Below are 15,015 nucleotides of genomic sequence, written 5' to 3' on the forward strand. Positions count from 1 at the left end.
CTGTAATGAAATCAGGGTCCTGAAGAATTGATGCTTTCCAGCTGTGGTGCTGGAGAAGACTCCTGAGAGTCCCTTGGACAGCAAGGAGATCAAACCAGTCAATTTCAAGGGAAATCAACCCTTTTGGAAGGACTGATGCTGAAACTGAGACTCTAGTATTCTGGTCACCTGATAAGAACAGCTGACTCTTTGGAAAAGTCCCTGACACTGGGAAAGATTGAGCGAAGAAGAAGAGGGCATCAGAGGATGAGATGGCTGGATGGCATCACTGATCCAATGGACATGAACTTGGGCAAACTTTAGGAAATGGTGAGGGACAGAGATGCCTGGAGTGCTGCAGTACATGGGGTCACAAAGAGTTGGACATGACTGGGCAACTGGACACCACCACCAATATTCCATTGTATACATGTACCACATCTTCTTCAGCCATTCCTCTGTTAATGAACATTTAGGTTGCTTCCATGTGTTGGCAGTTGTAGTCGTGCATTTGACTCTATCTTACACAGCTCTACAATGATGCTTATAAACAACCCATGAAGTTAACATGTTGTATTTTGGTCTCTGATGCTACATTGTCTGAATTCTGCAAAGTGACCCTGAATATTAAAGCTAGTTTGACAGTAATGTTGAAATGAGAGCACTTCATTCATTCACCATGTAGGAAGTTTTCTTGTTCTTGTTCCTGGGATCTGTATGATTCCATCTACTGTCTCAATCATAAAAGAAATAGGGATTATTTTGAATTTAAAAAAGACCCACTTGGAATCTAAAAGCATCTTCTCCATTAGAGTTAATGACAAGGTTCTCCAACGCAAGCCAAAATAGCCACTAATGTACATGATTAATGTCTCAACCTGGAGAGACATTTCTAAAGTAATTGTGACTTCCTGGCTCAATCTCCCTCTCCTCCAGAACCCAAACTTCAAAGATAAAGCCTTGAAATGAGATATTTTGTAAAGCTAGACCTCAAGAATAATGGAGTCATCTAATTAATGGATCTTGCTTCAGCCAAACAGTCAAATGTGGCACATGCTAGGATTAGGCATATTGAGTTGTCCATGGCCCCTTTCACTTTGCCAACATATTTAAGGACCCTGGTGGAAACATAACCACTGTTTCTGAAAGTAACAACAAAAGATGGTATTCTTCCCCTAGGAAGTTGTAAACCTGCCTACAATTGTTATTCACCAAATGTATTCTGGCAGGTAGCCTAAATATCTTTTGTCAAAATAGTAAAGCCCTCAGTGAATGTAATAAATACATTATCAGTAAGAAATTTCAAAGATAGAGAAAATCTCATACCACTTCCAGGTTCTTAGCTATCTAGGCACAAGCAAGGAGGAGGAGGAGATGGAAATAGAGGTGCAGGAGGAAGCAAAGTAAAACACATAAACAAAATCAGTCACTCACTTGATATTCATACAATTGTTTTACCTTCCTCCCTGGCCCTCATGGCTTATAAACAATAATTATAGTAGAATTTTTCCTCTTTCGCTGAAGGACCACATTTTGCATTTAATATTGAGAAATCATTTAAATGATTTTTATATTAAAAATTAACAAACCAGAAAATAAAATATTTTCTCTATTTGAAGAACTTTATTATTATTAACATTGGGGAAAAAAAAGTGATTATAAAGATTTTCTTTGAACACTTGCATGTTATAGATGAGGAAACTAGCCCCAGCAAGGTGCCTTGATTGGCTCAGGATTACCTAATACACATGGCAAGGCTTGAGCAGGGCTGGGACTCACATTGCAGTTATCTAAGTCTTCTTGTTATAGTCTTTTCACTGTACAAAGGTTTACAGTACAATTCAGTATAAAGATTTCAACTTTCAGATAAGAAAACTAGAGAAATTGTGTTGCTGTTTTCTGAGATAAAACAGACAACCTGGATGGATTTGAGAGGCACAAAAGAAAATCAAGCTGCCTGTGAATTTGTGACAGATGGGCTTTATTTCTTTTAGCCAAAGTAATGAATCCCTCAACGTAACTTCACACTTGGGCAATTACTCAAGAGCATCACAATACTGAACACAACAATGTTAAGGAAGCTTGAGCAAAGAATATTCCCTGTGTTGATTTAGAGAGGAACTGTACAATTGAAGTTGAAGGGAAAAAATGGCTCCAGTGCTACATTGATGTCCCAAGACACAATCCTTCTCAGCCAGGAATTTTCAAGACCTGACTCAAGGACTTTTCCCGGTGGTCCAGTGGTTAAGAATCTGCCTTTTAATGCAAGGGACACCAGTTTGATCCCTGGTCTGGGAAGATCCCACGTGCCTCAAAGCAAGTAAGCCTGTTCACCACAACTACTGAGCCCACACTCTACAGTCCATGTGCTGCAACTACTGAAGCCCCCACACCTATAGTCCATGCTTTGCAACAAGAGAAGCCACTACAATGAAAAGCTTGTGCACCTCAACAAAGAAGAGCCCCCATTCACTGCAGCTAGAGAAAGCCCTCTTGCAGCAATAAAGACCCACTACAGCCAAAAAACAAAATACAGAAATAAATCTTAAAAAAAAAAAAAGACCTGATGCAAGCATGTAGAAACAGGAAAAAACGTTGATCTTATATTTAAGAACAAGAAGCTAGAGGGTTACTGTGTATCTGGCACATAGTGTGTTGGTGCTTACTCATTCAGTTGTGTCCAACTCTTTTCCAACCCCATGGATTGCATGGCTCCTCTCTCCATGGGATTCTCCAGGCAGAAATACTGGAGTAGGTTGCCATTTCCTCCTCCAGGGGATCTTCCTGACCCACAGGGATGGAACCTGTGTTTCCTGCATTTCCTACATTGACAGGAGGATTATTTACCACTGAGCCACTGCAGGTACTTAAAAATTATTTGTTGATTTAATTTAAAAAATAGTTTAATAATCTTGTGATACTTTATTAGAATTTTTATTGCTATTAAAATCATTTTATTTCATTGGTCTGTGTTTTTTAAATTTCTATCATTTGCACTAAATAAAGCATTTTAATTATAGAAAAACTGTAAAAATATAACTAAAGAAATTGACTCATAAGTCTCCTATCAAAAGATAACCATTAACATTTTGTTACATATCCTGTCTAGATCCTAATCTCTTTGGATACAAAACTATTTTTGAGATAGTTTTATATGTATATTATACTTCAAGTTCTCACAGGAAATCATTTAAAGAAACAAGGCAAATTATCTCTCATTGTTTCTCAAAAAAAAAAAATCCTAATTATTCCTATTGGTCTAATTATTTAAGAATGTTTGCAGTATTTTTCCAATTTCCAAAATATTGACATCAAAGTGTAGTTGAGAAATGCACTGAATTCATAAATTAATTTGAAGGACATGTGAATTTTTATAATATGGAACCATTCCTTGATGGAATGTGTTAGAAATCAAAAGATATAGTTGTTATTTGGTCCACATTTTTAAACAGTTTCATATAAGGAAAGAAAATCATAGCTGGCATGTACTTTGTCATTAATATACTGATTTATATATGTATGCTTTATAATTATAAATATATATAATTTTTTTTTGCTTACAAACAAGCTTGTTTGTGTAATGTCCAAGAATTCCTACTGATTGAGCAGATTTTGACAGATCAACGGAATATGTCCCACCCACAGAGCATATGCCATGATAGCATTCCACTTAATACTTGCCTGTTTTTGCCACCATGTTGATTAAGAAGCATCATATTGCTCATTAAGGAGACATGCTAGCTTTTAAATTACCCAAAATTCTTATTGCTACAAAAGTGGTGAGAAGTACAATAATTTCTAGCTTTTTATTCTATGATGTTTAATAATGCAGGCTTCTCCAGTGTCTCAGGGGTAAAGAATCAGCCTGTAATGCAGGAACCACAGGAGATTTGGGTTCAATCCCTGGGTCAGGAAGATCCCCTGGATCTTTGTATGGTAACCCACTCCAGTATTTTTGCCTGGAGAATTCCATGGACAGAGGAGCCTGGCAGGCCACAGTCCACAGCACTGCAACGAGTTGGACTTGAGTGAAGTGACTTAGCATGCATGCACACACGTTTAATAACACATCTATTGGAGAAGTAATGGAAACAATTAGAAGATTACCTTTAGTCAATCAGTGGTGAAAGAAAGAGGAAACAGCATCAAAGTTATCAATATGATAATAGGAAAACTATGAATGTGTGTACCTTGACCCATGGGGATGTTAATCCCATACCCAGGCTTTCATTGCAACAGCATGCTCACTCTACATCTGCCCCTTACTTGGATCAGAGCCTGGTGGCTAAGGAATGAAGTCCAAATTAATCATTTTATTGATTCCTTTCCTTCAAATCATGTATTTACCCCTACTTTTATGTGCTTTGGAAAGCAAAACAACCCATAACTACTTGTATACACAACTAAACAGAAGAAACTTATTATTCTTAACCCCTCTAAAATGTGCTTTTTCCCCAAAAGTATGTGCTGGGGCTTGTAGGATCTTAGTTCCCCAACCAGGAATCAAACCTGGGTGCTGGGTAGTAAAAGAGCAAAGAGTTGTAACCGCTGGTCACTGGATTGCCACAAAAAAAAAAAAAAAAAATATATATATATATATATATATATATATGATGGTCCACACTCTTCCTGTCATTTGCCAATTTGTTGCAGATAAATCTTGCTTCTGATCCAGAATGTACACAAATCTATGTTATTTCTAAACTGGTTCTATGATAAGGACAAAATAGTCCTTGGAGCTCTAGACTTTCGCTTTGATGATTTTAAGAGTTGTTTTGTTTGGGTCATCTAGTAAATTTAGAAAATGTCACCTGAAAAGAAAGAAATCTAACTTCTTGTTTTCAACTAAGCAGTGGAATTTCTTCTCTGTTGTTCTTGTTCAGTCACTCAGTCATGTTGGACTCTTTGCAACCCCATGGACTGCAGCACTCCCAGCTTCCCTGTCCTTCACCATCTCTTGGAGTTTGTTCAAACTCATGTCTATGAAATTAGTGATTACTCTTCTAATTACTTGTAAACAAGAAAGATGAGATCGGCTCTGATACTGGTCAATTTCCAGCTTCAGGGAAAGTCTAGACCAGGTTGCTGCCTTTTAAACAACAATGGACACCCAAAGCAAGCATTTCCATCTAAAGTTAAGATCATCAAAGGACATAGAAATTTCAGGGTGAAAATACATCTTGTTTTTCCTTGCTCAGTCATTTGAGCAAGATTTATTTGGCAGGGAACCAATCAGGTCATATGTCTAAATATAAAAGCAGGATGGAAGTAGGGAGAGAAGGCTTTTTTCCTTCCATTTTCAATAAGGATTCTCCTAAATATATCTCTGCTCATGTACTCATTTCACCACTGGGGATGCGGGTGTGGGTGGAGGATATTTCTGATTGGTAAAATTGGTGAATAGGATTTGGCATCCTTAAGGCAGTTCAGCTCTTCATACTGGGAGGAGTTAACTTCAGAAAGGGAATGTTTTTGTCTGCTTCCCCAAGGCCAGTCTCATCTATGGACTTTGGGTACCTCTGTCTCCTTTGATAAATCTGTCTGATTCTAGGGTTCAAATACATAACCCATTTGTCTTTTGCATCAAGATACTTTATCCTTCACCTTTCTAAAGAGTAAAACTGATCTTTAATATCTTAGCTCTTTCACTCTTTGCTCTTCTTCTCAACACAATCAGAATACTTCTGTATTGAAAGGAAAATGAAAAAAAAAATCCAGACTTTTTCTGAAATTCAACAGTGGGTGTGCCATACTAGTTATAAAATTAATATCAAAGAATTCTGTTTGGGCCTTGTCTTATACATTTGACTCAACAAGCATGTTTATACCAATCATGGGAAATAGATGCCGCTAAGAGCTAAATCCACAGACACTACGTTGCCCTCTGGTGCATATTGTCTCATTTCCCAACATCTCAACAGTTAGGAATTTTCTTTGTCACCCTCCATAAGGCATGACTCCTATACTGAAAAAAAATTTTAAATAACTCATTTTCTAACAAGTTTATCTGTTAGCTAATGACAAGATCAACCCCGAGCACGTCAGGAAATTTTAAAACCATTGCTAAATATTAGAGTTTAGCTCTAATTTGAGATAAGCAGTTTACATTAATCATTATTTTATTTAGAATTTGTTTTACTCCCTCTATTCTAATTCAAAATCAATTAGGATTAATAAAAGCTTTAAAATCTAGCAGCAATCCTCAAACATGTTCTGTTTTTAGGGATTCACGTTTTTACAAGTCATATTTCTGATATAATCAACTGTCTCTCAATTGTTTATTTTGTTTTTAATTATTTCAGTTTATGCTTTATACATGAATTTTTCAGAATTGGTCCTTTTATTAAAGACATGCCTTTCTCTATAAATGAGTTTCTACCCATAGAAAATAATCTATAAGTTAAGTATTTGGTCAGTAATGTTAAAAATGAAATGTTGAAAGCAGAATCTGGGTTAAAAGCAAACTCTAAATAATTCAAGAAATTATGATACAAACAGTAACTCCTATAATGAGAAGAATTTTAAGTACACATATTCACAGGCTCAGTGGTAAAGAATCTGCCTGCAATGTGGGACCTGGGTTCCATCTCTGGATCAGAAAGATTTCCTGGAGTAGCCAGACTGGCTACTCATCGCAGTATTTTTGCCTGGAGAATTCTATGGACAGAGTAGCCTGACGGGCTATAGTCCATGGGGTCACAAAGAGTTGGACACGACTTAGTGACTAACACTTTCACTTTCACTTTCTCCTATCCAATAAGCTTGAACTAAACTACAATTTGTGAAAACTTCATGTGAAAGACAAATAAAGCTTATTTTTTTAAATGTTGATAGAAATTTCATTACTTAACATGCTATTCTTGAATAGAAAGACGTGATAGTCCAAAAGTGTCAATCTCTAAGTCATTCTTAAAACTTATATAATCCAAACAAAAGTACTAATACTTTTTGGAAACTGGAAAAGTAACCCTGAAGTTCATATGAAAGTAAACAAATATAACTTAGAAAATTAATGTATCAAAATATAATCAGATCTAAAATAATTAAGGCAATGTAATCCTGGTACTAATCAATGCAACTAGAAAATCTGGAAGTAATGTCCCCAGGTATGCTGGATTTTAGTAAAAGATAATATGTACAATAATATGGATGATTTGGTAGTCATCTGGAAAAAGAATGGATTCTTGCTTCACATCTAAAACCCAAATAAAATCTAGATAAACTTTCAGTTCAGTTCAGTCGCTCAGTCGTGTCTGACTCTTTGCGACACCATGAACTGCAGCACGTCAGGACTTCCTGTCCATCACCAACTCCCGTAATTCACCCAAACCCACGTCCATCCTGTTGGTGACGCCATCCAACCATCTCAACCTCTGTTGTCCCCTTCTCCTCCTTCCCTCAATCTTTCCCAGCATCAGGGTTTTTTCGAATGAGTCAGGTCTTCGCATCAGGTGGCCAAAGTATTATTGAAGTTTCAGCTTCAGCATCAGTCCTTCCAATGAACACCCAGGATTGATCTCCTTTAGGATGGACTGGTTGGATCTCCTTGCCATCCAAGGGACTCTCAAGAGTCTTCTCCAACACCACAGTTCAAAAGCATCAATTCTTCGGTGCTCAGCTTTCTTTATAGTCCAACTCTCACATCCATAATGACTACTGGAAAAACCATAGCTTTGACTAGATGGACCTTTGTTAAAAAAAAAAAAAAAGAATGTCTCTGCTTTGTAATACGCTGTCTAGGTTGGTCATAATTTTCCTTCCAAGCAGTAAGCATCTTTTAATTTCATGGCTGCAATCACCATCTGCAGTGATTTGGGAGCCCAGAAAAATAAATTCAGCCACTGTTGCCACTGTTTCCCCATCTCTTTGCCATGAAGTGATGGGACCAGATGCCATGATCTTAGTGTTCTGAATGTTGAGCTTTAAGCCAACTTTTGCACTCTCCTCTTTCACTTTCCTCAAGAGGCTCTTTAGTTCTTCTTCACTTTCTGCCATAAGGGTGGTATCATCTGCATATCTGAGGTTATTGGTATTTCTCCTGGCAATCTTGATTCCAGCTTGTGCTTCCTCCAGCCCAGCGTTTCTCATGATGTACACTGCATATAAGTTAAATTTAAAGTTTAATGAATAACAACAACAAAAATGCAAAGCAATAATAAAAAAAAACAAAGAATATGTATATATAACATAGCAAATAAAGCATAAATAAAATACATTTAACCTCTTAAAATCTATCATGAGATTTTTTTTCCCTTATTATATTGACATAGTTCAAGATGCTTAACATTCATGAGGAGAGAGGAAAAAAACACACACAAAATGAAGATAAAAATAAAATACCCTCAGAAAAAAATGTTTCCATACCTTTGCTATGAGTTAAAGTGAAAAGAAAATCCACTCATGTTATTTTTTTTAACAACAATAATATAATGATTTATTTGCCACATAGCCCAGTCCCCATCACTTCAGAACAGCACAGGAGTAAAAAAGAGTCAGTACAAGCATACTTAATCCAAGGCAGCAAACCCCATCTGCCCACAGAGACCTATGTTCAGAGCTAAACTTAACATGTAAAATGTCAAGTCCAGAAAGAAATCCACCCCAAGCCTCAGACTTCAAGCTTCCTAACTACAGCCTTCTACCCCTCAACTCCCAAACCAGACCAAACTCCAACCTCTCAGTCACCTCGGATCTCTCTTTTTATGATTGGGATTCAGCAATATATCAGTATTAATATGCACATATTCTTTGATCTATAACTCCTTGTCTTATAGTAGGTCAACTATGCTGTATGGAGAAAGAATATATATAATCAATATTTGAATCAGATTATTCATCATGATCTTTCTCATAATATCAAAAGACAACATATTCTGAAGGTTGGACTCGGTGTCATTTTTATGGTATGACTAAGTTCTATAAACCCAAATTGCTAAAGAATAAATGAATGCATTATATTTTTGAAAAGTACATAAGTCATAGTTTGCTTTAATATTTTCAACATTCACCTTGGTGAAGAAGCATGGTGTTTCTTTAGATCATGTGATAGCTGTCAGAGAGAGGGAAATTTCCTCTTCTATCTGTATTGAGTTTTTGTGCAGGTACTAACATGAAAGTAACTCAAGACAGATTAACAGGGGAAAAAGAAAAAATTTTAAATTTTGCATGCAGAGATCTCATAAAGCTTAGGACCTAAGAAGTGGCCAAAGCAGGCAGCATTTATATATTTTAGACAATAAGTTTGTAAGTAATTGACAGGACAAAGAAACTTAATCTTTGACTTTTGATTATTTGTGTATTTATTTTATTTTTGGCTGCAGTAGGTCTTCCTTGCTGTGTGTGGGCTTTCTCTGCCTGGGGTGAGTGGAGAGGGAGTGGGCAGGCTTCTCATTGTGGTGGCTTCTCTTGTCGTGGGGCATGGAGTCTAGAGTGTGGCTTGGCAGTTGTGGTACATGGGCTTAGTTGCCCTACAGGGATCAAACCTGTGTCCCCTGAAATGGCAGGCAGGTACTTAACCACTGGACCACCAGGGAATTCCAGAAACTTAGGTTTGAGGTACCCAGTTAGTGTACAATCTAAACAGAGTTTGGGTGAGGTAGTAAAGTAAGTAACAAGGTTAGTTTATACCAACTTCTCATCCCCCAAGTTCCCTCTCTCTGGCAAAAAAATGTGTTCTTCTACCTTCAAATGCTGGCAGAGCACCTTTTACATGAGACTCTTATCCCTGCTTTCAGGGAGACAGAGAGAAGTGTCAGTGTTCCTATTGCATTCATTCTTTCTTATCAGTATGCCACTGAGGGACATTTGGGGACAAGTTGCCTTGGAATGCAACAAAATTAAGATACTTAGGCCTCCCTGACTCTCCTCAAATTAGTTTTTACCTCATAGACAGTTATCTTGCAAGAAGAGTCATTAGTACCTATCCTCATGATCTGAAGAAAGTTAGTTTCTGTTTAATTGCATGTTACGCAAAAGTGAATGCATTGAGTTATTTGCATGTTGTTGTTGCTCAGCTGCTCAGTTGTGTCTGACTCTCTGGGATCCCATGGACTGCAGCACACAGGTTTCCCTGTCCTTCACCACCTCCTGGAGCTTTCTCCAATTCATGTCCATTGAGTCGGTGATGCCATCCAACCATCTCATCCTCTGTTGTCCCCTTCTCCTCCTGCCTTCAATCTTTCCCAGCATCAGGGTCTTTTCTAATGAATCGGTTCTTCAATTCAGGTGGCCAAAGTATTGGAGCTTAATATCCAGGGTTGATTTCTTTAGGATTGACTGGTTTGATCTCCTTGCAGTCCAAGGGATTCTCAAGAGTCTTCTCCAACACCACAGTTCAAAAGCATCAATTTACATGTTGGGAAACCTTTATTTTACTATTTTCCAAAATGTATCCTATGGAATGTTAATCCTTCAGAATACTTTGAGAAAGAAGTGTACCTAAGTAAAATAAAATATATCTATTGCATACTCCTTGATTGGACACATTCACCTTACCTTAATTGGAAGTTTAATTGGACACATTTACATATCACAGGGGACTTCCCAAATGGCTCAGTGGGTAAAGAATCCACCTGGCATTCAGGAGATGTGGGTTCAACCCCCAGGTTGGGATGACCTCCTGGAGGAGAGCATGGTAACCCACTTCAGTATTCTTGCCGGGACAATCCCATGAACAGAGGCACCTGGCAGGCTGCAATCCATAGAGTCACAAAGAGTTGGACAAGACTGAAGTGACTGAGCATGCATGCTTACACACATTAAAGGCTTTGAGAAGTTGTATGATAAAGAATCAAATGCAATGATGTCTAATTTAGTCCTTTCTAAAGTTATCTGTTGGGGCTTCCCTGGTGGTCCCCCGTGATTAAGAATCTGCCTGCCAATGCAGGAGACACAGGGTTGATCCCTGATCCTAGATGATACCATTTGCCACAAAGTAACTAAGCCCATATGCCACAAGTACTGAGCCTGTGTTTTGGAGGTTGGGAGCTGCAACTACTCAAGCCTGAGAGCCCTAGGGCCTGTGCTCCCCAACAAGAGAGGCCACCACAATGATAATCCCATGCACTGAAACTAGAGAGCAGCCCCCACTCATGGCAACTAGGGAAAGCCTGTACAGCAACAAAAACTCAGCACAGTCAAAAATAAATAACTGAATAAAATTATAAAGTTATCCATTGTCAGAACCTTCAGTTTCTTGGTGAAAATAAATTTAATAATCTATGCCAGACACTCTTTGGAAAACCTGGTTAGTCCGTCAGTTTGACCTCAGAGTCCTGAGGGAATAATGAGATGAAGAATGTGGATTCGGAAGCAACAGAGAAGGAGAGGGGATGCAGAGGGAGAAATATATGGAGTAAATGACTTTTGGGTGGTGATGGGAATGGGATGAGAGGACCCAGAGCATGAAAAGGGTAAACCATGGGATATTCAGAGAGGAGAGAGAAAATGCAAGGGGGGGGGGGGGAGCTAATTTCTAACTTCATAATTTTCTACTTATTTTGTTTAATACTTTAAAACTGATGGGGACAACCACCACAACAGAACAGTAGGCACAATACTTTTGGATAATCAAAGGGTCTCCTCCCTGCTCTGTGGGAGCTTCTGTCAACACTCTCACATCACTGCAGAGGTGTTAATCAGGTGCTGAATTTGGGATTGCATGGCACTAGTTTGGTCCCACTCCAGTTGTGGCTGAGGTACTCTATTCTTTTTATCTACTTCTTAAGGATTACTTAATCACAGACCATCAGAGCTGGAAGGAGCAGTAAAGGATTATCACATGCAAAGCCTCATTTTTATAAAAGTAAGGAAACCACACATGGAAAATAAGGACAAGTTTGTCGCAGGGAACTCAGTAAGTTAATATCCAAGCCCAAACAGGTTAAGAATGCAAAATTTAAAATCAGAAGATGATGAATTGGAATATAGCATTTGTCTTTTATCAGCTTCGTAAGGTTACGCAAGTTATTATTCACTCATCTTTAGGTTTTCTCCTCAAAATTTTTTTCAAAAGCAATGAATGAGATAAAGTAGGGAAAATGGATAGCACATGGTTGGCTGATAGTGAACAATAAATGGCAGCTAGTGGTACTAGTAATTATTATAAGGGTGGCATCAAAGGAGAAAGGGAGCATATAAATTGCAAGTTCAAACTGAAAAGTCAGGAGGTCTTCAATCTCTATTTTGTCTCTTTGCTTCATTTATTTGAGTCACTATTCATATTAGTCAGAGTTCTCCAGAGAAACAAGACCAATAAGTATGAGTAATGCAGTGTGTCTATATGTGGGTTTATATGTATCTGTATCTATAGCTACATGTGAGGTCAGGGGAGAGATGGAGACAGAGATAGAAACAGAGACAGAGAGATTATAAGGAATTGTCTCAGAGACTACGGAGGCTGAGAAGTCCCAAGGTCTGTAGAGTGAGTTGGCAAGATGAAGAACCAAGAGATTCAGTGGTATAGTTCTAAGCTCATTTCAAGGATTTATAAAATAGGAAGCACCCAGTTTATTTCTTATGTGAAGGTCAGCAGGCTCGAGACACAGGAGGAACCAATATTTCATGTGAAGCTCAAAGGCACGGAAAAGCCAATGTCCCAGTTTGAAGGTAGTCTGGCAGGATGAATTCTCTCTTACTCAGGAGTGGGTCTTTTTGCTTTTATTTAAGCCTTCCTTCGACTGATTGGGTGAAGCCCATCCACATTAGGGATGGCAATCAACTTTACTCAGTCCACTGATCTAAATGTAAATCTCATCTAAAAACACTCCCACAGAAACAGCCAGAATGATGTTCAGCCAAATATCCAGGCACTCTATCTGTAGCACAGTCAAGGTGATACATGAAATTAACCATCACACAATCTTTCAGTTTTTAAGTAGGATATAGTAACAGTTCTCATACACCACACAACAAATCATGAAAACTCCTTATTTATGCATTCTTTCATTTCCCGTCCTTCCATCTATCCATCCAGTCAGGTGTCAGTTAACAAAATTTACTGACCATCTGTCAGTTTGAGGCATTGTTCTGCTCCTTCATTCTGTGTTTTAGTAACAAAACAGAGAAAGTGAAATAGACCTTGATAGCCCGTTTCAAAGATTTGATAATGAGTTGAGGTAACTAGGTGGAGGAATCACTTGGGAGCATTTCCTAGATGTGCCATAATGTACAGAAATATAATTATTAGGCTTGAAGAAAACCTTAAAGTTTACTTATCTTTATTCTTTTTCTCTTAGGCAGGTTATACCACAAAAACAAAGAAATTCAATAAAACACAGTGTGAAAGCAATCCTGTGCAGGACGTCTTTGAAATGAACCTTGACTTCCTCATCATGGTCATTTTCATAGTGTTGATCCAACATATTCTTTCCCAGTTATTTCTTCTTGAACATTTATATCATTGTGCATAATTAGTAAATGTAATTTTGATGTTGTAGGGCTATGTAAATTTTAATCTTTTGTGCACAGAGATGGTTATTCTTAAATTCATCTTGAATTTCACTTGCACTGTGAATAATATTTTATTTTGGAAAATGAATGAGCACATGTAAACCTGGTGTTAATAATATATTAAAATAAAACTATGCCTTTATTAGAATCATATCCTCTTTTGCCTGCTGTGTGTTTGCATCAAGTCCTAGTCAGCTGAACTGCATAAAATAGGAAGCTGTGGAATTGATCCTGTGAGTCAATTATGATAAGAGATGACCTTTGTTATCTCTTATCTGGAATTTTGCAACCACATCTATGCTTTGACAGCTGGCTCTTTGATAGGCTATGCCAACAGGAGTAGTTAGAGGGAAGTTCAGGGCTGGAAGAGGAAGAAGAGACTTCCTTCTTCTTGTTTGATTCTTCTTTTCTTTCAGTCCATCAGTTTAACCCAAAAATGTTTTGCCACCCCAGAAGCAGTACTTCCTTCCCATCACAAAATGAGTACAGTTTGCAGGGACTTTCTTTTAATTCTTTTCATTTTTAATATTTTAATAAAATATTGAATATAATAAGCTTGTTTAATATGAATATTTGATATACATGAACTACTTATTGTCAAATTCAGACTTAAATTGAAGAAAGTAGGGAAAACCATTAGATCACTCAGGTAAGACCTAAATCAAATCCCTTATGATTATACAGTGGAACTGACTGTAGATTCAAGGGATTAGATTCAAGAGATTAGATCTGATAGACAGAGTGCCTAAAGAACTATGGACAGAGGTTCCTGACATTTTACAGGAGGCAGTGATCAAGATAATCCCCAAGAAAAAGAAATGCAAAGAGGCAAAATGGTTGTCTGAGGAGGCCACAAATAGCTATAAAAAGAAGAGAAGTGAAAGGCAAAGGAGAAGAGCAAAGATATACCCATTTGAATGCAGAGTTCCAAAGAATAGCAAGGAGAGATAAGAAAGCTTTCCTCAGTGATCAACGCAAAGAAATAGAGGAAAACAATAGAATGGGAAAGACTAGAGATCTCTTCAAGAGTGTGATCACTCACCTAGAGTCAGACATCCTGGAATGCAAAGTCAAGTGGGCCTTAAGCTTCACTACGAACAAAACTACTGGAGGTGATGGAATTCCAGCTGATATAGTTCAAATCCTAAAAGATGATGCTGTGAAAGTGCTATACTCAATATGCCAGCAAATTTGGAAAATTCAGCAGTGGCCACAGGACTGGAAAAGGTCAGTTTTCATTCTAATCCCAAAGAAAGGCAGTGCCAAAGAATGTTCAAAGTACTGCACAATTGCATTCATCTCACATGCCAGCAAAGTAATGCTCAAAATTCTCCAAGCTAGCCTTCAACAATATGTGAACCGAGAACCTCCAGATGTCCAAGCTGGATTTAGAAAAGGCAGAGGAACCAGAGATCAAATTGCCAACATCTGTTAGATCATAGAAAAAGCAAGGGAATTCCAGAAAAGGCAACTATTTCTGCTTTATTGACTGCACCAAAGTCTTTGACTGTGGGTCACTACAAATTATGGAAAATCCTTAAAAAGATGGGAACACATGACCACCTTACCTGCCTCCTGAGAAATCTG

The sequence above is a fragment of the Cervus canadensis genome, chromosome 5, assembly GCF_019320065.1.
Source record: "Cervus canadensis isolate Bull #8, Minnesota chromosome 5, ASM1932006v1, whole genome shotgun sequence".
NCBI classification, from domain to species: Eukaryota; Metazoa; Chordata; class Mammalia; order Artiodactyla; family Cervidae; genus Cervus; species Cervus canadensis.